This window comes from Marmota monax, unplaced genomic scaffold, assembly GCF_021218885.2.
Source record: "Marmota monax isolate L192 unplaced genomic scaffold, Marmota_monax_Labrador192_F-V1.1 WCK01_AAM20220418_F8-fsc00035, whole genome shotgun sequence".
NCBI classification, from domain to species: domain Eukaryota; kingdom Metazoa; phylum Chordata; class Mammalia; order Rodentia; family Sciuridae; genus Marmota; species Marmota monax.
In genome coordinates, this window is record NW_026691961.1 from 4,022,734 (window position 1) to 4,047,118 (window position 24,385).

General features: G+C 52.3%; 2 long non-coding RNA genes across 3 annotated transcripts in view; one reads left to right on the forward strand and one right to left on the reverse strand.

Annotated features, from left to right (window-relative positions):
• LOC131423395 (uncharacterized) lies at positions 1 to 16,253 on the forward strand. Of its 2 annotated transcripts, none has more exons than XR_009224886.1 (3): positions 1 to 88; positions 2,882 to 3,002; positions 16,043 to 16,253. It is a non-coding gene; the product is annotated as an uncharacterized LOC131423395 (long non-coding RNA). The 2 variants fall into 2 exon arrangements; XR_009224884.1 differs by lacking the exon at positions 16,043 to 16,253 and adding an exon at positions 3,834 to 3,963.
• Positions 14,708 to 24,385, reverse strand: part of LOC124081183 (uncharacterized) — a 15,000-nt gene continuing 5,322 nt past the window's right edge. The window contains exons 3-4 of the long non-coding RNA XR_006847982.2: positions 15,717 to 15,781; positions 14,708 to 14,958 (exon numbers count right to left, since the gene is read on the reverse strand). This is a non-coding gene — a long non-coding RNA (uncharacterized LOC124081183). The remainder of the gene's footprint in view (positions 14,959 to 15,716; positions 15,782 to 24,385) is intronic.

Here is a 24,385-nt window from a genome sequence, read left to right on the forward strand (position 1 = left end):
GGCAGAAGCCGGCTGGACACGCGGTGGCCAGGTTTCTGACCGTTCTGGCACAGGAGCCTGGAATCTGCCCCGGACGTGCCCTGCCCAGGTAGGGAAGGACCTTCCTCTACAGGAAGGACCTGCCGCCCGTCTCCAGGGAGAGTGGTTTGCAGGTGGCCCCTGCAGAGACCAGCTGGCCCCAGGCCTTTCCCGGCCAGCTCCAGCCTGGGATTTAGTGACCCAGGGGCCAGGCCCCAGGCATCTGGGCCCCACTTGGGCCCCACTGATGCCACCTAGAACTTCTTTGGGGTTCCCTCCGAGCTGCCCGGGGTTTCTCCGGCTCCACTTCTCCCCATTTCCAGCGGGTTTTCTCCTCCTTCCTTTCCCCGATGTGTAGTCCTATTAAAAAATAAAATAAGAGAATTCTTCACAGCCCAGACTCCAACCCCAGAGAGCCCACCAGAGACAGGTGGCTCAGCAGTTTCTGAAGTCCATGCCAGTGTCTCTCGGTCCCTATTGTGCTCCTGAAAGAGAGTGAGTGGGACTGTCCCCTCCCACCTCAGTGCCGCCTGCTGCAGGATCCTTTGTGGAGTTTCGAGTGTCAGAGCCTTCTAAATTATTTAAGAATCTAATGCCAGATTGTCATTTGTTTGACTTCCATGAAATGAAGTATATGCATTAAAAATATCGTTTGAAAGGACAGCCATTTCTTCATTCAGAAATTACTTTTTCTGTCAGGTGCGGTGGCACGTGCCTATAATCCCAGCAGCTTGGGAGGCTGAGGCAGGAGGGTCTCGAGTTCAAAGCCAGCCTCAGCCAAAGCGAGGTGCTAAGCAACTCAGTGAGACCCCGTCTCTAAATAAAATACAAAATAGGGCTGGGGATGTGGCTCAGTGGTCACGCCCCTGAGTTCAATCCTGGGTACCCTGCTCCCCACCAATCACTTTTTCTTTTGGCATAATCACCACGTTCCAGGCACTGCTCTAGGTACTCTGGACACTGTGATGTATTAGCCTCAAGAGCCCCTGAGAGCTGTGGAGCCTGGGAGTCAAAATAGAACGCATTGGAATTTCTGGTCCATCTGCATCTCTCCGCTCTGCCCCTGTCACCCCTTCTCTGTGGGACACTTCTGCCCACACAGCCTCTTCTGGCCTGATGTAGGATCGTGGTCATCTTCTAGATCGAGTGTTCCCTCTTCTGCATGCTTCCCCGTCCCTGAACACACACCCAAAGAGAGCTGGTCTTGCTTACCTCCCCCCTCATGCTCACCTCCACACCCACACTGAGGCTGGTGCTGCCCACTGTCTCCTTTTCTCCATCCGTCAAATGGGGATAACAAGAGCTTCCTCACCTCCTATAGCTGGGTGGAGAGCTAAGTCAGTATAGATTTTTTTCAAGGTCTGAGACACGCACCTGATCAATCGAAAACATTTACAAAATATAAGCCAATACAATCGCAGACATCCATCATGGTGCTTGAAATAATTGCTAATAATATCTAACACGTATCGATCAGCTCTGCGCAGGGACCGTGCTCATATTTGACATGGATTTGTAAAAAGGCAGTCCTTCTAAAAACCTGATGGGGAAGGTACTATGACTCCTCCTGTGTTTTAAATGAGGAAACCGGGGTCTGTACTGTGGCCACTCTTTGCTTCTAGTCTTTTCTCTTTTTTCAGGCGGTGACCTTTGTGAAGCAGGCAACTACATTTTGTTTGTTTTTCTGTCTCCAGTTGTTAGTGTAATGTCTCTGGGTCAATAGCTATTTAGTGAGTGAGTGTAGGATTAAATAAACTAACGAAGCAGAAAGGACCCCTGTGTAGGAGGTGGAGAATGAGGACCCAGAAGAGAGGTCTGACTTCCCTAAGGAGGAAGGTGCAGCTCCATCCAAGCCAGAGTCCAAGGAGTTTCCCATTAAACTAGCACTTCTCATACCTGAGCGTGCACAGGGAACCACTCGGGGAAACCTCGTTAAGATGCAGATCTGATTCAGTGGGTCTAGGGTGGAGGGCAATACTATGCATTCCTATTAGATGCCTGTGTTAATCAGCTTCATGGTGCTATAACAAAATACTTGAGGCAACTATAAGGAGAAAAGGTTTGCTTTGACTCCATGGTTCTGGAGGTTCCAGTCCAAGATCAGGTGGGCCCCTTGCTTCCGACCTGCTACCACTTCATGATAGAAGCACGTACTGGAAAAAATACTTATATCACAATCCAGGTAGCAAAGAGAGAAGGAGGAAGGGCCAGGGTCCCCCAGTCCCCCTCAACGGCATGCGCCCGGTGATCCGAATACTTCCCATTAGGTTTCACCTCCTAAAGGTCCACAGCCCGGGGACATACTCATACCCAAACCACAGCATCTCTCATGTGTCACATCTGGCCTCTGATCACTCTTGGAGTAGAGACACACTAGGCCACTTGTGCCCCTTGGCTCTATGCCCGCAAACGATACAAGCCAACAGTGCTCACTTGAGTAAAAACATGGGCTCCCTGGGAGGTCATACACAGGTGCTCTGGCCCGTTTTCCATTGTCGTGATAAACATACAAACTTAGAGAACCACGTAGAGGAGGAAAAGATGATTTGGGGCTCACGGTTTTGGAGGTTCAGCCCAGGATCAGCCAACTTCATCGCTCTGGATGAGGCAGACCGTCATGGTGGAAGGAGGGGGTGGAGGAGGAGAGCCGCTCAGCTCCTGACAGCGGGAAACAGACACTAGAAGCCAAAGGCAAGGCCTATCCTCCCCTAGGGGACGCCCCTGGGGGACCGGCTTCCTCCAGCCACACCCCACCTGCCCACAGTTAACACAGGCAGTGCATTCCAATTATCGACCCGTTTAATCTAACAGGCTGGGCCACAGCACCCCTAACCCGACCATGTCACCTCTCACCCCAATACAGGAGCTTTGGGGGGACCCATCTACCCCATCAGAACAACAGGGAAGCATCCAGAATCCAGGAGATGACGCAGAACCCAGCTCCACGAGAATGGGAATAAACACGTTATTTGGACCTGAACAAGGTGAGGTCCTCTGCTGGGGGTCCCCTGCTGTCAAGAGAAATCTGGTCCAACTACTTATCACCCTGGAATCCTTCCATTACGGGCTCACAGCCCCGGGGCAGGTATCTGATTAACTCAGTTTGACTCCCCCGTCTCCCCAGGCCTGGGGAAGGGACGCGGTCATCATTGATGATCTCATCCCGACTGTTGGCAAGGATGGGTGGACATTTTCTTAGAGAAAACTGGGGCTTTTCTACCCAAAGAGGGGAGGATCCGCTGCACTGCCCAGAGGCTGGGTCGTCGGCTGGGTGGCGGATTTGAAAGATGACGAGAGAGATGGGCGTCCTTGGTGAGCTCCATGGAGACATGACCAAAGCGTGGACCGGCCACAGAGATGTGGGCCAGGAGGAAAACGGACCGTGGAAGTGATTTGGAGTTTGATCCCGAGCAGGACAGCCCAGGGGCCGGCGTGCTCCATGGGTTTAGGGTGTAAGTCACAGGCCAGGTGCGATGATCAGCCTTGAAAGGATCCCTGATCATCTTTCCAGGGCTTTCTTGCTATTTTTTTTTTCAAATATTTTTTAACTTTATCCACTTCTCAGTGACTCGCTTTTAAAGGTCATTATATTAACTGTGAAGATGAATCAAGGGATGAGGTCATTTTTCAGGCCGGGAAACCGTTTAGTGGGATGAGCTGGCATTTCCATGCCCCAGAAGAGGCCCATCTGGGCTTTTAAAGAGAGAATTCTCTGTCCGTGTAGTATTCTTCGGGGTGGGGCGGGGGGCGACGGATAGCCTTCCTCCCAGACCTCAGCCTTGCCTTCTCCTCAAAGGTGACTCCTTTGTCTCCAGGTTGGTGACTCCCATCTGGGAAAGCAACATCAGGTTCCCTAATTCTCAGGCTGGAGGCGGGCGCGGACTCTCTTGCAATCACGTCGTCGAACTGTTTGGAATCCTACAGCCAGAGCCTGGTTCTCTGCCGCCATAATTTATGATAAAGGCTGGAATAAATCCCCAGACATGGATTTTCTATAAAATACTTCCTTGTGCAACTTTGTGGCACTAAAAATGGAAAGAAGATGGGGGGGAGGGTGTGGGGGGAGGAGAAGAAAGGGGGGAGGGCAGGAAGCCCCGGGGGAGACGTATATAAATCTCCAAGGACGCCGGCTCCATTCATCACGGTTACTGTAAAGACAGGGATTTTACTTGGATGGAAAAAGAATGAATCATCGTGGTTTTTGAGTCTAACGTGAAGCTGGCTGAGAGGATTTCCCTTCCATCTTTCCGGTTCCTCAAGATCACGCGCACAGGGAGGAAGAGGGAAGCGCAGAATATTTTGTATCTACCTGGGAATGCTCTGCCCTGGGAGGGACTCAGAGGACAGACGGAAATCTCCCTTTGGTGGCTCTCATTGGGGAGAGAGAGGGAGAGCAGGAGGTGGTGAGGAAGGAGAAGGGGACCAAACAGGGCTGGAGGGACTTCCGTCCCACCCAGAGCCCCGGAAAGCAGAAGGTAGAAAATCAGACTCTGTCGGTCCCCCCGGTCCTTGGGTCTCTCCTGCACATCTCTCAGGCGATGGCCGGATGCTGTTGGCATGATGCCTCAAACACCGGTCACCCTGTCCTCGGACACGCCAGCCCAGGTGCCCAGGGTCTGCCTGAGGTGGAGGGCAAACGGGACTGTGTTGGGCACACACGGAAGCCACCTCTACTTTCACAGCATGGGGGATCTCGAGGGCTTTGAAGGGAGAGGTTGTCTCTAAGTGGTTGCCCCCTTTATGGGATGATTTTGAAATCTAATTTGCCTCTGAAGGTCGTTCTCTTCTGGGGTCATCTCAAGTGAGCGGACGGGAGATGAGGGTTGGGGGAAGGTCAAATGTGCTCGTTAATGATTTGCCCAGTACGGAGTACATCCAGTGAGCCAGGCTCATGTCAAGCTCTGGGAATGAACGTTGCCCCAAAACGCAGAGAGACATTTCTCTCTGTGTTTTTTTTTTTTTAATGCAATTACAGTGTTTTAAAGTTGCAAAGACCCTCCAGAGGATATCACGTATCAGGAACAGTGTTGAGCAACCCTTTACATACAAGCACTGCTTTGGGGGAAAATAAACATGTTCTCCCCACCACATCCTTTGGGTACAGAGAGAAAACAGTTTTATGGAATTCCTTGGTAAGGAGGGGCCCTTGCTCAAAGCTGGGTTCAGTAGAAGGCTATCAGCCCAAGACTTGGCATTGCTCTTTGGCCAGGAAAATGCAAATATTGGGTAATAATTGGGAAGTAGCCCGTCAGGTTGGTTTTCAGACTCCTTGTAGGTCACAGGTGGCCCACAGGCTGTGGGTGACCAAGGGAACGGGCAGCGATTGAGAGGCTGGGCTGATTCCTTCCAGATCCTTTACACACGTTGCACCATTACCATCTTCCAGCTCATCTAACTGATCTCATTTGGTTGCAAGAGACCAAAAGGAAAAAAAAAGGAGATTTAAAATTTTACATGGTTTTAAAAGGTGAGCTCTGTGCATAAGGGTTGCAAGATTCGGATGTCGAACCATCGAGTCAGCACCCTCTGCCGTTCCCTGGACTCTGCTTTCCCTCCGGGGGCCTCCCTCCTGGGCAGTTCCCTCTGTGTGGACCCACCGTCCACTCGGCAAAGCCAGGAGGACACCTGCCAGACCTAAACCCAGCAGAGAGAGTTGCTTCTCTCCAGGGCATGGCAGCTCCAGTTTTGGAGTTGGAGCTAAAGGGCTTTGTCTCATCTGGAATCAGTCTAAAGTGTCCCCTTGGCCAGGATGGGCCCATTGGTTGGGGATGGAACCAGATTTATGTAAGGTGTATGGAGATAGAGAACTGCTAAATGAAGGTGTGGGTGGGTGACAATGGAAACACAGAGACTCTTACCAATTCTATCTACGGGCTGTTCATCCATCCATCCATCTATCCATTCACCCATCCATCCACCCACCCACTGGTTCATCCATCTTATACATCTACCCACCCACCCATATATCTCATACTTCCATCCATCCATCCACCCACCCATCTATCTTATCCACCCATCCACCTACCCATCCATCTATCCATCCATCTATCCCCACTCACCCACCCATACATCTTATCCATCCATCCATCCACAGATCTATCTACTTACTATCACATCTATCCATCTACTCACCCACATAGCCACTCCAGTAACTAGTTAACTGCCCACACCTTTATTGTAGAAAGCAATCAAACATTCAGTGCATGGCATATCTTATGTGTGCTTATTAAATATTTTTGGTACTGGGGATTGGACCCAGAGGTGCTTAACCACTGAGCCCTTTTTATATATTTTATTTAAATAAAATAAGCAAGGCCCTGGGATACTTGGTGAGATACAGAGTCTCACCAAGTATCCAAGGGCCTTGCTAAGTTGCTGAAGCTGGCTTTGAACTCACGATCCTCCTGCCTCAGCCTCCTGAGCCACTGGTGCTTGGCTTCTTATGAGTTCTAAAGCTGAGTTTTAAAAAAATTGACTAAACCAATGAATTTCATCTTATTCTCAATTTTACATACAATGAAAAGGTGGATCACAACAGCTCACAACAGCTAGTGCCAGAGCCTGGGTGGGCACCTGGTCTCCTCAACTTTCTCAGGAAGAGGCTGCCTCACCTGTTGAGGAGGCGGAGTCTCCCAGCAAGGAACCCGTGTTTGAACTATTGCCTAAACACAAGTTTCATGAAAAGGTCTATTTATCGGTAGTTTTATTATTAACCAGTGTTTATTTTCATCTCAGTATCCTATCTATCTTTCCGATTGAAAAGTTTACCTTTATTTTAATGCCACATCTCAGGGAAAAATACAAATAACAATTTTTAATGTCAGAGCCTGGTAGTTCTTATGGCACGGAGCCTTATCCATGAAGCTGTTACCTGAACCATTGAAATATGCCCCCAAGTTTATATATGTCTTAATAAGGCTCAGAAATCACCATGATACGGGTGGGGAGACTTGGAATGTAAGGCTCTGGGAACACGTCTCTGAGCAAGGTTTTAATAATACCAGCAGAGTCAAAGCCGTGGTTGGGGGTGGGGTGATGGAACGTGCCTTCACCAAAATCATTATTTTTTTTTTTTTACACAAATCATATGATTTTTTTTCTTTTGTCCAATTTAGGTGTCTTAGAAGCCCCAGCCTATTTGATAAATGTCTTATTTGAATTAAGCTGTGACATTACAGTGGCGTGTGCACAACGGTTTCAAGATAGGAGTTCACCATGGAATTTACGATTGACGGCTGATTTCTTCACATTGTAAGAAAAAGGGGGAGTTGCACTGTTGGGTTTATTTGTTTGCTCAACAAATATTAATTGAGTGCATACTATGTGCTAGGCACTGCTTTAGCACACAGCGGTGAACACACAGAACAGAGGTGAATCCTTTCCCTGAAGGAGCTGGGTGCTTCAATGCCGGGTTCTTCTATTAAGCAATGACTGGCACGGCCACGTGCCCTCTGCAGGCCTACACTTCCCCGTCTGTAGCCTGAGAGGCAGGTGAACTCAACCCCAAGCCAAGAAAGGAAAGCCAAGAACTCAGGTTGGGAAAAGGGAATCTCACCAAGGATGGGGTGCCCAAGTCCACCCACTGAAAGGTGTTCTGTTTAAGGGCAAGGAGGCTACTGAACACCACTTGATCTGGGTGGCTCCCGAGGATCGGATGAGCACCTTTGGAGGGAGAGACCAACCACTCATGAGGTGCCCGGGCGGGTGGTGAGTTCCTTGCTACTGAAAGTGTGCCAGAGGCCGGACGTGAACTTGGCAGGGATTCTGGGGAAGAATGCACGTGCAGAACCTTCACACACCTGTGTCTGTGATCATCAGCACCTGCCCTCTCGGCACCGCACCATGGGGACCCTGTGGCCTCCACCTTTGCCGCAGCAGAAGAGAAGGAAGGAGGCGGTGTCAGCTTCCCAGGCTCAAGAAGCGACACTTGTCCTTGCTGCTCACAACCCGTGGGCCAGAATGAGTCGCGTGGCCCCAACTAATCAAGGAAACAGGGAATGTAGGTGAGCACTGTCTCCGTATAAGATTTTGTAAAAGTGCAGAAAATTATAATAATAATAATGCCTATTTCAGAGAGTTGTTTTTAGCATTAAATGAACTGATCCATTTTACCATCCAATGACCCACATTTTTAAATAAATGAGCTGTTATGGTTTGGATGTGAGGTGTCCCTCAAAAGCTCATGTGTGAGACCATGCAAGAAGGTTCAGAGGAGAAATGATGGGGTTCTGAGAGCCTTAACCCCATCAGCCAGTTCCTGAGTGGTAACCGAAGGGGTGGGTGTGGCTGGAGGAGGTGGGTGTTGGGGGCGTGGCTTTGGGGTACCTATTTTGTACCTGGCCTGGCTGGGTGTGGTGGCCTGTACCTGTAATCCCAGCAACTCAGGAAGCTGAGGCAGGAGAATTGCAAGGTAGAGGCCAGCCTCAGCAACTTAAAGAGGCCCTAAGCAACTTAGCAAGACCCTGTCTCTAAATAAAAACGAAGAGGTCTGGGGTCGTAATTCAGTGGTAAAGCGCCCCTGGGTTCAGTCCTATGGGGGTGGTGTACATCCTCCCCCTCTTTACCTCAGCTTCAAAGATCACAGTGTTGTCTGGTGGGGCCAGTTAAAAAGACAGAGCCCCCAGGCGGTCACTAATGAAGGGGGCCGATCTTACAAGGGCACATACCCTGCCCGCACCATCGGGTGTCAGACGGGAGGGTGGGCCTGCAGAGGCCGGGCAGAAGCCGAGGCCGTGGGAGGCTGCAGTGCTCAGAGACCCGCCCCGTGAACTTGCTATTACACGTGCCTTCCGAGAGGCTGCTTCCCCTCCACGGAGCAACCTCAGTGCCGCCGCCCATCTGAATCCGAAATGAATTCAATTTAGCCTGGTGTAATTGCTTATTTGATTCCCGAGGATGACATGCAGTTAGGAGGGAAATTGACATTCTGTCATTTCTGTTCCAATGAACGGAACTCCGGCAAGTTCCCTCCTAGGTACTTTGTGGCAGCCGGGCCACCTGCTCTTCTTCTAAAGAGAAATCAGAGCATGTGGGGAGCTGGGGATACAGACTCCCGAGCCGGGTGTCTTTTTAGAGAGTTGTGAGACAGATGAATCACCGAGGCAGCTGGGGGTACGCCCGAACCTCCTTTTCCTCTGCCTGACACAATAGCCCTCCTTCCAGAAAGCACTCCGAGTGGTTTTCTGAGCTAGAAATACGAATTCTTGCAGTTGTCATCCAAAGATCTTTGTATTCAAGGTCAATTTTTTTAAAAAAAATGCAAATAATTTAGGAGTTTGGAGACATCCCCAGGGGGATTCACCAAAGGACTCACAGCTCCGGACACTGAAGTCCTGGCTGCCTGACATCCTCCCTGCGCAGACTGTCGCATGACCATAGTGTCTTCAATGAGGCTCACAAGCTGGGGAAAGGCCATCAGGAGCCGAACACAACCCACAGGACTTGAACAGAGGGGACAAATGTCAAATGTCAATGTCCCTGGAAACTGAGGCTCCCACGTACCCTTGAGCAGACATGATATGGACCATAATCCTGTGACATGGCAAGAAAAACATTAATATTTTTAAATATTAAACCACAGAACCGTGCTTCTTGACAGGGGCAATTTTCCTCTTCCCCTTAGAGACATTTGGCCACAGGAAGGCCTCTTCAGTTGTCACAGTGGGAGGGATGCTAACGGCAGCTAGTGAACTGAGGCCCGTGATGCTGGCCGCCCCACAGCACACAGGACGCCGCCCACCAGGCAGAACTGTCTGCTCTAACTGTGGATGATGCCGAGTTCCAGAAATGCACGTTACATCAGGAGCCACGGCAGGTGACTGAGGCCCTGCAGAAGCAGATGAATTAGGGAGGACGGTCTCTGCTGGCCTTGGGAAGCTCCTCCCTGATTTGAGAAAGCTGGAGTCTTCGCCTTGAGATCTCATTGTGTTTCCTCCCTGTGACAAACCCTCCATCGGCTTCTTGTCATTTCCAAGGAGAAGTCCAACATACGCAGTGCAGCCCTGCAGACCCTGTTGAGCACTTTCATCGCCTCCTGCAGCAAGGAGAAGAAAGCCTGAGCCTGGGGCATGGATCAGAGAACCCTGCTCCCACGTCAAGTCCATGGGAAGGTGAAGAAAGGACACTTAAAAATAACCTGTCATTCCTGTGCCTGCAGATAGTGAGGGGAAGGCCGGGCGGTGGCAAAGGAATCCCGTGCAGGACCCAGGAGGGTTACTAGCAGATGAATCCTGATTTGTTCTGAAGCTGTGCGAGTGTCCTTAAAATGAAAAGGCGGGGGAGGATACACAGGTACCCTTTCCTTTCCAACTTCCTCTTGGGCTCGGAGCGTCATTTTCTCTACAGTGGCCGTGGGGTTCTGGAAGAGAGACGGCTGATGAAGATCTGATTTCAGGACTCCAGACCCGTGACTCTGTGTCACATTGCTGAGAAAATAACTCACTACACTTTGGGAAAGATACACACGGCTCTTCCCCGGTTCGTATTGAGCTCAGATTCCCTTTCTCCGGCCTCATGCCCTACTGAGACTGGACAGAAGGCGGCCTGGATTTATGTGGGCTGCATGCGGCTCGCACCTCTGCTGACCGGGTCGGTGATCTCAGGATTCTTTGGGGCTGCTGAGAACCACGGGCCTCTTCCTACAAGTTCTTTCCTGCCCCGGGGTCTGGGCTTTGCTCCTACTTCTTACACTTCCATAGTCTTACCCTCTGCTATTCTTGCTCATCTTTCTGATCTTGGATCAGACTTTATTTTCTAGGGACATTGCCTGACTTGCTCCCGACCTGATCTAGTTTCCTGATTTGTGCCCCCCCCCCCATGCCTCCTTGGTCACACGTACCTCAGTGCATGCCTCTCTCTGCTTTTTGATGGGCAGCTCCCTGGGGGTGGGGGCCAGGGCTGTATCCATACACCTGGCCTGAAGGCATCTAGCAGGGGTGGATGACTGAGACGCCCCCCCCCCCCTGCAGGCCTGGCCTGCCCCGCTGTCATGTCCACGGCTGTGTTTGCAGAACCCGGCACAGTGCCTGGCACAGAGCAGGCCCCCAGGAATCGCGGATTGATTGGCACAGCCTGGCCGGGCCCCGAACTGTCCATCACTGAGATTGGAAAGAAAAGCTGCTTCCCACGCAGAGTGGCCTTGGGGCCCGCACGGCCGCCGCGCCTGCCCATCAGCATGCGGCTCACGCTGCCCGCCTCGGCCGAGCTGCGATCTCAATAACTCAGGAGCCTGGGGCACCCCTGCCCGGGGACCTGCCAGAGTCCACCTGGGAGCCCGGTGAGGCCGAGGCTGGGGTGGCCTGTCTCAGAACTGCCCCAACCCTAACCCAGGAAAGAAGTCACCCCTGTCCCCAAGGTCTCTGTCTGCACAGCCCCGGGGAAACAGGACCACCTCTCCAAGCCTTGGTCCCTGCACCTGTAAGAAGGGTCTCCACCACCCAGGGTACACGGGGGAACGCACAGGGTGTTCTAATGCAGTGCCCAGCCCCGAGTGTGTGTGTGAGCGCATGCGCATGTCTGGATCCGCCTCTGCCTATTAACACAAGCCGCTCCCATAGTGGCCCAAGCCTGAGCCGAAAGGAAGTCAAGGAGTTAGACATCAGGACAGCAGTCTGCCTCTGGGCCTTCTTGCGTGTCTTACCCACGTTCCCTGGTCGAGGATATTCATTCCCAAGAGGCCTCCGAGCCCAGGTACAGCACCAGACGCACCCACACTGCCACCAGGAGAAGAGAATGAAAGGATATTAGCGTGGGAACTCCAAGGGACACAGATGCCCCTTGCCCTGATCAGGACAGGTGGATCCAAAGCTGCCAGAGACCCAGAGCTTAGTCCTGATGCCACCACGGAGGCCACATGGGCCCCCAGCGGAAACCTTCCCATCTGCTGCTCGGCATAAAGAAGCTCTTCTGCTCACGAACGGCATCAGGTAGCTGCTTATTGCTACTTACCGGAAGAAGATTCCGTGTAAACAACACACAGAGGCTGGCTACGCGTGTGACAATAGCTTTGGAAAGACAGACACGATTCTGTCGCATGCCGGCTTGAAGCTGGGAAGCATCATTAGAAAAGATTTCAACTTGAGACTCTCGCATTCTGCATCCCAGTGTTTGGGGTCAAGGAGAGTCTAAAGAGGCTCACCCACCCCTGCCGTCCTCTCTCCAGTAGTCCCTGGGGCCCTCTTGGGGCTCAGCCCTCTGCTGGGCTCTGGGAGGGAGAGAGAACAATAAGATGGAATCAGTTCCTAGAAATGGCTACATTTTCATTGGCGGCGGGGGGGGGGGTGGGATATCTGAACTATTAGTGACCATATGAGTCATGGATTCAACTAATATTTATTGAGCATCTCCTACATTCCAGGAATTGCACTGGGCATTCAGGATACAGAGGCAAGCCAAACAGAGACTTGTCCTTCCACGAAAGTACTATTGCTCCTGGGAAGGGACAAGCAAATAAATGGGTCATTGATACCTCTCAGGGCCACATGCTTTTGCAGAGCAGGGCCATTGCCTGGAGTGCGGTGGCAAGGCCACTATTTTCGTGGTCAGAAAGTCCTGGGGAAGGCCTGGCATTTGGACCAGGGGCTGATTTTCATCAAGTGAGACTCAAGGAGGTGCCTTCCAGGGAGAGGACAGGTACGCAGAGGTGGTGTCCCCTGACCTCTCAGGACCTCTGCTCAACCTCCCCGCCTTCCCCTGCGGAAGCCGGACACCAACCTTGCAGCCTCCCTTGCAGCTAGAGCCAAAGCATGTGACCTCTTTTCCACCAATCAGGTTGCTCACTCCGCGCTTCATCTTGGCAGTGGGCACCGCCCCCAGTGCTAGTGACAGCCACCCAGACAGGGCAGCAGTGGCCCACAGGGGTCCAGGTAGCGTGTCCAGGCCTTGGCCTCACAAGGCCAGTGGTCCTCTGCTGCTCTGCTCTTCAGTGTGAGTTTGGGGATGGACTTTGGTGCAGCGTCAAAGCCCGTCCACCTGGTGCAGCTGCTGTAGGAACAGATGTTAAAACAGCAGCGGGTCCTTCTCCCAGTGGTCCTGAGGCTGGAAGTCAGGGGTCAGAAGGTCAGCTTTCCCTCCGGGGCTCTAAGCCCGGTTTCAGGTATTAGGACATGGGGACGCCATTCATTCATTCAGCCCATCCCATCCCTTCCTGGAGATCTTGCAGGCTAATAACTTCTAATAGGTTTCATTCCAGTTGGTGCCAGCCTGGGTTCATTTCCAGTTTTGGTGGCCGACAGCAGACACTGGTACCATCCTGTATCTTGATTCCTGGTCTCCAAAGGCGACCAGGGGTCTGGAATGGAGCCCTGCTCAGAGTCCTAACCCTGAGAATGGGTCAGGCAGGGGCAGGTGACTCCCTGCCTTCCCGTCCCCTCCCCTGTCTCCCTCTCTGAGCAGACAAATGGAACTGTCATGTCAGCAACTCTGTGGCTGAGACATTTTCTTTTTGGTTAAAACGTATCTCCTGGTCCTAAGAGGTTGTGAGGCAGACCTCACCGCGGAGAGAGAAGGAGGCCGGAGAGGTGGCCAGCCTCAGCGCATCAACTATTTATGACTTTGTTAAAAAATAAAAACCAGATCACACTCACCCACAAGACCTCGGAGTACCTCTGGGACAGAGCAGTGTGTCATAACCTCTCGGCGGAACTTGCTCTGTCTTCTCCCTGCACCCACGCAGTTAGAGGCTCCCTAAGGAAAGCTTTGCATTCACACTTGGAAAAAAATCAACAATTCCACAGACACAAGAAGCCGTCCAACATGGTGATTTCACACTGTCCTCAAACCTGAAACCTGGTGCCACTGCTTACTAGCTGTGTGACCTTGAGGATATTCCTTACCTCTCTGAGCCTATTTTCTCATCCTTGAAGGTTATTCATGCCTGTTTTGTTTTTGTTGGTCTGTTCGTGTTGTGATGATTGGTTCTTGGCTTAGTGTTGGCACATGTGAGCCTATGAAGACATCGTCACACCCACACAGTGTAAACAGAGTACTGTACTGTCCCCCACTTTAGAATTCAGTTGGCACCAGCTATATGGCCTTTTCTCCTGTTACCTGTGCTGCCCTCCGTGTTGCCTGGCGCATGATAGGTGCTTCGTGCATTTTTGGTGGGTAGATCTGTATTATTTTGCTGGGTGTACCATCTGCGTTTAGTGGACTGAGAAATGACAAGTTCGACGGGTCACCATGGAATGGAGCTGTTTCTCTGACCCCGTCTGCCTTCAGCGGCACCTAAAGCTCACCAACACCGGCTCCGCTCTTCTCCTGGGAGTCCCTGGGGAAGGTCCCACCTATTCCTGCCAGCCCAGGGGACCTGCCCTACGTGAGGAGGCAGCCATGTGCTCTCTGCTCTCTGCTCTCTGCTGCCCCCTGCAGGTGAGGACACCATCAGTGCCAAGGTTTATGACCCTGACGTTCCCCAAGTCCATGCTGAACAAGAATTGCTGGGCCTACCAATGACTGTGGCCGCACCGAGCGTCCCTGATAATTTCCTGGCAACGACCCTCAGTTTCGATCTCCTCTTTGACTGTAGCTCGATGGACCCATCTGCACTCCATCATCTGAGCTGGGTTCACGTTGCTCTACCCTCCGGTTCCTGACCTGAGGGTCGTGGGGATCAGGAGTCGAGGTTCTGCTGGGGAAGAGGGAGTCACATGAAGGGTTCAGGGACACACTACCTCATGTATTCGGTCTGTGATTCCAGTCCAGCCGCATCTTTTAAGTCTGAGTTTCACTGCAAAACATTAGTCATCTGGTTGTCACTGGGACTGAGATACCCCACAAAAACAGTGTAAAGAAGGCAAACATTTATTTTGGGTTCACGGTTTCAGAGGTGCACCCTGCGGTCGGCTGGTTCCATGGCCCTAGGCCTGAGGTGGGGTGCTGAATCGGGGTGGTAGGGCAGATCATGGAGGAATGGCAGATCATGGTGGAAGGAAAGCACTCGCCCTGTGGTAATCAGAAATCAGAGAGAAAAAGTGAGGATCCAAGGACAAACCATGGAACCCCCCTGTGACCCACTCCCTCCCGTCATGCCCCGTCTGTCTACGGTTACCGCCCAGTTAGTCCATTCAAACTATTAACCCATCGGATGGATCCGTCCACTGATTAGGTGACAGCTGTCCTCATCTAACTCCTTCACCTTCTGTATTAATGTAGGAGTTTGGGGGGACACTTTGCATCTAAACCATAATAGAGACAATTAGTATTCCTTCCTCAAAGAGATAATTAAGGGTGATGAAATCATAAATATAAAGAAACAGTTTGTGCCTGGCATACATTAGGCACAAAATAAATGCTAGTCATCATTTTTATTTCCTTAGGTGAATTATTTTCCTAGGGACTCCACCATCCTGGGTGCTGGTAATGCCTTGTGGTAGGTCTGACGCATCTTCCAGGTATTTTGGGGTAGAGGCATAATCAGGTGGTGGCAGAGAGGATGGGGAAACGGCCTTTTGAAAAGGGGAATAAAATAATAACATGAGAACCACGAGTCTGTTAGAGAGGTCACCTGCAGATCCAGCTCCAGGGATCTGAAACTCAGAGCCTGAGAACCAATGTCGTGTGATTATTGAAAACCTGGACCGTCCACTCTGCGGCTGTTTTAACTCCAGATCTGGTGTGCGCCAGCCGACAGCTTTGGGCAAGTCTCTCAGTGTTTCTGGGCCTCAGTTTTCTCCTCTGTCCATGGGGACGATCGTACCTACCTCAGGATTGCCACGGGAATCGAGTGAGGTTTTCCACGCCGAGCATTCAAAGCCACACGTGGTGCCTGCCAATCAATATCAACGGTTACTAGTCCTTCAGCAAATCAATCAAGAACATAAACTTTAAAAAGGGAGATCCATTGATAGGTCTGCCCCTACACTACCCAGATGATCCATGCCCCTCCAGATGGCCCAGTCACACTTCACCAAATGCCCAGCGTGCAGGGATTCTAGCAAATCCCCCCGACCACGGCTGAGTGTATGAACCCATGGGAATGGGCTTATGTGTGCAGCTGAGGTTTTTTGTTCTGCTTTCTCTACCCCAGGTGCTCACGGAGCTGGAAGACCCTGCGTGTCCTCCACGGACCCCGACCACGCTCACTCCTAGCAGTCGGGCCCGTCTTGGAATTTCCTGCAACAATCAAGGACACAGAGTTTCTCGGGGGCGCTGGGGGGGGCAAGCCAGAGAAACGGACTCGAATCCCCCGTGTTTTGGAGGTGTTCAAGAGCATTTCCTGGAACAGAGCGGTGGGGAGCACCCCTGGGCTCCTGGGTCTGGACCCCGACACTGGACACATGAGGGAGGGCCTGGGAGGGTTCTGTGTCCAGAACAAACTGACCACAACAACCAAGTCCCTTCCCAGGGGAACTGGCTGGCTCCTCCTGCTCCCTGCAGTCACCTGTCACATCAAGACTCTAGGAGCTGACCCCCGTGGGCAGGGGAGAGAGCAGATCACAAGGTGTAGGCTGGACCTGAACCCCTCAAAGGGGGCCTTCTTAGGTACCTGATATTTTCCCAAGAGCTTTGTATATATGAATCTATTTACTCTATCAACGAATCTATGAAATTGGAGTCTTAGTATCCCTCTTCTTTCATAAATGTGGCAAATGGAGGCCCAGAGAGGTCAGGTAATTAGCCCAAGATCACTCAGCAAGGAGTCTGGCTGCCAAGTGGGCACTCGGACCCGACTGCTTCTGGACCCCGATGTTCCACGACTGAAGCTTTGCTCCGTCACTGAGTGGCTATTTCTCCTGCTCGAGTGCAGACTCTGGGCCATGTCCCCAGGGTGCTGTGTGTCTTCATCATTTATCACAATGCTTCACCCTCGGAAGATATTTGCGAGCCAAATCGATGAATGAACATATGGGAACAAGAACACGTTATGTCTTTTTTAAAAAACGAAAGACCCAAGGTCCCTGTGGGAGGTCCCCCCTCAGGACTTTCAGGGGCTGTGTGTGGGACCAGAGAGCAGCTTTCACAAGAACAGCCCCAGGCGAGGCCTGAGAAGAGAGAGTGTGGCTACTGTTGGCTCCCTGCTGCGGCTGACCTTGCTACCTGTCCCCGTGCCCAGCCTCCGGTCGCCCGTCTGAGCTTAATGGCAATGCATTTGGGCCATCAGTGGTGACAGCGGCCGGTCGCCCTCTAAGAATCGGGAGGCAGTAGAGCGTGAGGCAAGCTGCCCGGGATGACCGTGGGCCTCCCTCTGCGCCCGGAGCGTTCGTCAGGAATGACACTCAGGTTGGGAACAGGCCAGGGACAGATAGAATCCCCAAGGCCACGTGCCCAGTAACCAACTTCCCCAGCCACATCCCACCTGCCTACAGTGACTACCTAGTGGATTCATTCCCACCAACTGGAATAATCCACTCAGGAAGCTACGGCCCTCAAGAGCCAATCATTTCCAAAGAGCCCCACCTGGGACCCTGGCCTTATTAGGACCCTGCTTTCAGGACACGAGCTTTTGGGGGGACATTCCTGAATCAAACCATAATACTCCCCAACAGGCAGAGACACCCTGTTAGAACCTACCTGAGGTCCCTCCTCCAGGCAGCCAGAGCACTCGAGACAAAGGCCAGGTGGACCCCACCCCAGAGATTGACCCTGGCCCTCAGACTGGAAGACGATTTGCAGCCGAGCAGCATCTGACCTACCATCATCATGAAGTGGGTGTTTGTTTTCCGCATGAGGCACTGAGAACTGGGGTCATTTGTTACTGCAGCATATCCATGCCTACGCTGACTGATACACTGCGGCAAGAGTGTATTTCTGAATGGAATTCGTGTGCACAATAACAACAGGGAACAGAAGGATGGGGAATGGTGGAAATGGTCATCTGGCTGGGAAAGGCATGCTAGTTCTGCTGGCCCCGCCAGGGCCTAAGGCATTGCTGGTGGTGGTGATGGTGGGTGATGAGGTCCAGGGTGCATAAGTTCAATAACTTTTTTTTTTCCTTCAGTTTTCCAAAATCACTCACTTTCTCTGTTGAATTTCACATAGTAGACACAACACTTTTTTTTTTAAACATGTAAAAGGATTGCAACAGAAACTATAGAAAGAATATAAATACACAAAGAAAATATGGAGATCTTGATCCTGTTCCACTCAATTCTTCCCGGGGGATGATCACGGGTATTGTTCAGCATAGATCTTGTATCTGTGCATAAATGGCATCAGACTGAATGCATTGTTCTTCAATTTTCTTTTCTTTTTTTTTTTTTTGTGTGTGTGTTATTTTAACTTAGCGTTTTTTGGAGATCTTTCCACGGCGCTGCATGGAGGTCTATCTCATTTTTATAATGGCTTCATATTATCCCATAATACGGATGAAGTGTAATTTATTGAACTTTTCCACTATTAATGGACATTTATATCCATTTGAATTTTTACCTCCTTCTGTGATTCATGGGCTCTGAACACTCTGCTAACGTCAAGCTGTACCACGCAGCTGTACAAATGACCACATTTTTCTCTCCCTGAATTTGTAAATGTCTTATCAACCACAGCATGGGGGTGGATGGAGGAGTCGGCTGCCAAAGTCCCCTCTGCAGGCCCGGCCTGTTTGCCTGCAGGGTCTGCGCGGGAGGAGAAGCTTCCTGAACAGGGGCCCCTCCCCAGCCCAGACCCCTCCCTCCCTCCCTGTTGCCCTGGGCACAGCCCCTAAGAAGATTCCAGGTCAAAGTGCTTCCTGTCCTTTGACCCAAGAGCTGTGTCCGATTGCAAATGGAATCCTAATTAATTTTACATCTGGGATTGGATGCGGAACTATTCTGTCAAGCGGCTCCAAGTTCAGAGTTCATTTATTTTGGGTTTCTTGAGCCCTCGGTTTCAGTCTCTGCCAATCCCTGCTCCTCGTCTGCCTCCTTCTCTCCTCCCTCCCCAGACTCAGGACTTCACCCTCTGAAGACGATCATGCCCATGTTAATCATCGCGAGCAATCTTTCTGGGAGCGAGGAGCAGAACGTAGCTTTTTTTCATGGGCTCCGAAAGTTAATAAGTAACTGCCCTACCATCACCGTGAACTGGCCCTGAGAACTGGGGTCATTTGTTACCGCAGCATATCTATGCCTGCCCTGACTGATACACCGTGTCCTGAGACTGTGGCAAGAGACTCATAAAGGACTGGGAAAACAGGAAGAGAATTTATAACGGAAGATTTTCCAGGTCCCTCCCCTGGAGCGGTGCCTGACAGAGGCCTTGGGACACTTGGCTTCTCAGCTGCTGCCCTCACTACGGCGACGGTTCCTCGGCCAGCAAGATGTACCTACAAGGTCAGCTCCACCTTCAACACACGACTTCCCAATTAGCCAGTGGTCATCAGTGATGGAAGTGACTTCCTTATGTGGGGATGTCCCCGGGAACAAAGCAAAGGACGGCTGACAGTGGACAATGCCAAGGTCACCAGAAGCCAGCCATGGATTCCCTCCGCTCCCTGCCCTAGGCCCATGGGTCTGAAGTGTCCACCATGATGCTGGGCTCTGGTGGCCCTCGCCTGGTGAACCAGCGGCAGCTCCCAGCAGAGAACGGTTGGTCCAGGGATGGGCACACCACCCAAGCTGGCTGCTGGGACCCCTTGGAAAGCGGCTCTCTGGGCAGGTGACAAGTCTCCAGGACAGAGGTTCAGAGCTGGAGGGGACGGGGCACCTTGGCCTTTGTGTGGGAAAAACCCCTTGGAGATGAAGCCAGTCCTGGAGGGCAGGGTGAGGGGGGCATGTTCCCAGTGTCCCGGTGTGTTCTGAGCATCCTGGACCCCTGACCCATGCCCCCCGCATCCTCTACATCCGTGTTGTCCTTTGTTTCTGGAATGTTCATCCCCCACCATCAGCTGGTCACTCCATCGGCCCTGAGCTTGAAGACCTCCCGCTGTGGGGCCTCCCCGGACCCCCTCCGTAGCAGCCTATGAATGTCTTCTGTCCAGCGTGATCGGACAGACTGATGGATGGGCCATCTGCTCCATGTCCTCCTTCCCACCAGACAGTGAACTCCCTTGGGTCCCCATTGTCCCCAAAGCCTGGCACTTTGTAGGGACTTGGCCAGTATCTGCTGAATCAGAGTCTCACTTGGGTGGAGGCCAACTGACCAGCGCTCAGGCTCTGGACTTGGGTTCCTGGGTTCGAAGCCTGCCAGGTGCCATCCTGGGAAAACTCACTTGCTGGGCGCGACTCAGTTTCCTCATCTGTGAGATGGGCTCAAGTGGGGCCTGCCTCCCGGGGTGGCCCCAGGCTTCCTCCAGGTATTGTGAGTGGAGCCCCGAGCACGGGCCCAGCACACGGGTGTCGGGGACACAGTGGGTTGCGCGCCTCCTCCTCGGGGCTGGGAAGATGCTGCCGCATCCAAGGACGGGGCTGGAATCTAGGCTCAGGACTTCTCAGGACACTGTGTGCCCGCATGTCCCTGAGTCGGAGAGGAAAAAAGATCACCCACAGGAGATGGAAATGGAAAGCCATTGGCCCCGCCTGGGTCTGGAGCCTGTGGCCCCCGTGAGGGCAGGGACCGGCCACGTCCAGGGCTGCAGCTCCTGGTGCCTAAAGGTCTTGAAGGTCGCGCTTCTCAACAAAACCACGCGGCTCTGGGTCAAGGGTGGCTTCTGCCTGAGCGGGTCTGGGGCCCGAGGTGGAGCCCGGTGGCCACGCTGCTGGACCACGCTCCCAGGGCCCGCAGGTGCCCACTGGGCAGCAGGGACAGGGACGGCGGGGCGGGCGGGCTGGCTCCAGGGCCCGAGACGGGGTGGCGCGGAGGAGGAGGGAAGACAAACTGAAATGGAAATAAATACCGTGCGCCACAATCTCATTAATGTCTAAAATTAGATTAACGTAATGAAAAATTTAAAAGCCAGATTAAAGCGTGTCAGCCTGGAATTGAGTGCTGAATCATGTTGTGGTCTTCTTGGCTCTTTCCTTAGCAGTTTGCTGCTAATGGGTGTTTCAGACGACCCGGTTACATGTTGTTCTTTGTGATTTTTAATTATCACCAAACACATCCAATTGGCCCTGTTTTGGAGACATGGCTCTTGTAGGGTGTGGCTGTCACAAGGATCCGAAAACGTTCAGATGGAAGCAGGATCCTTTGGGGCAAAGAAGGGAGGCTTAGTCATGTCCTGGTGGCAGGCGTGAGCCTCCTGGGTCACATCTGTCATGGCGACCGGCCTAAATATTATTGAGACTCCCATGTTCTAAGTAGAGAAATCAAGGATCAGAGAGGTAAAGAAATCGGCTTGGGCCACACAGCTCATTAGTGGAATGGCAGTTCTCTTTGGCGTCAAAGCATCTAGGCTTTTCATGATCTCTCTGCAGAATAAAACACCCTGGGGTTCCATTTAAGGGCTGTGAGTGTGTGTGTGTGTGTGTGTGTGTGTGTGTGTGTGCAGACAGGAGGCAGTGCCAAGAGACACAGAGACAGAATAAAGGTCTAGTTGCAAAGTGTCTGTTCCTCGGTTCTTGCTGAGCTCTGTCCCGGGCCCATTACCAGCTGATAGAATTTACTCTACATTTGGGGGCTCCTTGGAGCAGACCAGGGGGCATGTGGCCACCCCCACGTCCCTGTTGAGCTTCTCTCCTGCGACCTCTGAGCTCCCGGGTTCCTGGAGCACCTTCCCCTCATCCTGACTGCCGCAGTCTGGCTGGGCACAAATGCCGCAGTCTGGCTGGGCACACAATCACGAGCCACCACACAGCTTGTAGATTCAAACAGCAACTCTTTATTCCCGAACTCACACCAGCCGTCTACAATCACGTTCTGGGGAAATCCAAGTTCTCTGCCCAAATCCACGTTCTCTGGGCTTCTATCTCCAAAATATACTGTCTGAATCCCGTGAGAACTCAAGGGGAACTCAGGCAGCAGGATACGCCCTATTCCCAGCAGGAATAATCTTAAACCTTAAACCTGGAACCTAAACTGGGAACGCCCTAAACACGATTATCTTAAAACCGGGAACACCCTAATCTGCCTTGGTCCTTGAGCAAGGTCACGTACATTCAATGTCACTGCAACATGGGGTACGCTGGCAAGGAAATTGTCATACCTACTTGGCTAATGGCTCCCAGCACCTGACCTCTTGCAGTGAAGCAAGCCCTTTAACAAGAGCCCGGGGGTGGACCTTGCCTTGCCCTCGCCCAGATCTGAAGGTTGACGTCCACCCCGAGCTGCCTACACCGGGGAGCTACGTCTATTATTTTTATTCACTTTAGAAGTATTTACTGAGACCCACTGTGTGCTGCCCAGTCTTCTAGCTGCTGAGACTAAGACCCCGAACTGAGACTGGATTCTAGAAGATGCCATGTTAAAAATCCAGGTGAAACACAAAACTGCTCAGCCTCCGGGGAAGACAGATCCGTGGTTCATCCACAATTCAAATTCAGAATCGCCCCGTGACTCGGCAACTCCATTCCCCAAGTTACGGAAGACAGAGGCTCAAACCCATGGCTCTGTACACACATAGCCCACACAGTGGAAAAGGCCACCGGTAGGTGAGTGGACACGTAAGATGTGGTCTATCTGTGCAACGGAATATTACTGGGTCATGAAAAAGGAATGCCATTCGGACCCACGCTGCAGGATGAAAGAGCCTCGCGAACACGATGCTAAGTGAAGGCAAGTACAGGAGAAGGGCACACTTGTTGTGACCCCATTGATACAAAAGCACGCAGAACAGGGGGCTCCGGAGACACAGAGAGCAAATTGGTGCTTGTCAGGGGCCGGGGAGTGGGCATGGGAGAGCTGCCTGAGGGCTGTGGTTCTGTTCTGCACTAGTGATGTCTGGGAATAGACAGAGGTGGCGGCTGTGTGGCGCTGGGAACGGACGGAAAGCCACTGTACGGTACACCTGAAAGGGCTTATTTTAGGTCACGTGGACTTTATGTCAATTAAAAAAACCCCACAGACTAACTGGATGACCCTAGGTAAGAGGAGGAGGCAATAGGAGCAACAGAGGGGTAACCCGCCAAGAATCCACAGGCGAAATGTCAAGGGGTCAAGGGGAGGTGGAGAGGCGCTCCACAGGGCGTCCACCAGGGGGCGATGCCGGTGTGTCTGTGGGCTTTGTGAGGGTGGTAACCGAGGTGGGGGCAGAAATGAGCCGGGGCCCTGGGTGCAGCTGGGTAGGAGCCCTGGAAACTCACTGGTGGGCTACGAAGCAGTGGTGGCACCCTAAGTCTCGGGGGGAAGCCACTGGTGGGTGGTGATCAGGTTACAAAGACTGATTTAAAAAATGGAGGTGAGACTCACAGGTCATCCCATTAGCACTTTTAGGCGAACAATCCAGCAGCATTTGGTCCATTCACAACGCCTGGTGGCCACCAGCCCCGTGTAGTCCCAGGACACTGTCACTCCCAAAGGAGACTGGACCACTAAGCAGCCACTCTTACTCCCCCTGACCCAGCCAACCACCACCTGCTTTCCTCCTCTAGGGACTCCTCGGTTCTCGATAATGCACAGAAATAGAACCACACGATGAGCAGCCTTTTGTGCCTGGATCCTTCGACACCACAGTGCTGTCAAGGACGGCTCACACTGTGCTTGCATTGGTACCTCGTTCCTTTTTACAGCTGCATAATATTCCAATGTTTGGATCTGTTGCGTTTTGTTTCCATTCATCTGTTGATGGACATTTGGGTTGTTTCCTTTTGGTCTTTGTAGATAATGATGTTATAAACGTTTCTGCAAGAGTTTTTGTTTGAACACCTGTTTTCAGTTCTTGGGTGATCTCTGGGGCGCGAATTGCTTGGTCAGGTGGGGATTCTGTTCATCCGGCCATTTTTTTTTACAACGGAAGCTCCGTTCTGCACGTACTGACAGGCAGTGTCCTGAAGAAGACTGTTGGCTGCTGTAGGACCCACAGATGGCAGGCAGTGGGTGGAGGGAGCAGGGAGACCCATCCAGAGGCTGTTGCCATCATCCGGGGAGGAGGTGACGGTGGCAGAGACGTCGTTAGCAGGAGCCGAGGTGGGGCCGTGAGGGGTGAGGCTGGATTCAAGATTGGGAAGGGAGACTCACAACTGACAGAGAACCTCGGGAGGACCCTAGCCCTGGGGGAGAGCAGCACAAAGGCTTCTGTGGTCAGAGGTGAAGTGAGAGCGGCCAGGGGGACTGGCGTCCTGGGGACGGTGAGGGGTGTCTGCACAGTGACTGGTGCTCACTTCTGCAGGGGAGCTGGGCTGCCGGAGAAGCCTCCTGAGGACGAAGGTGTCCCTCTGGAAGACACCTTGATGGGCGCTGGGAGGGGGGGGCTCTGAGACAGGAGGAAGAAAAGACAGAAGGGTGAGGGGACGGATGGGGGGATGGATGGAGGAGATGATGGATGGATAAGATAGATGGATGGATAAGATAGACGGCTGGAGGGACAGGTGGACAAGGTGGGTGGGTGGGTGGGTGGGTGGATGGATGGATGGATGGA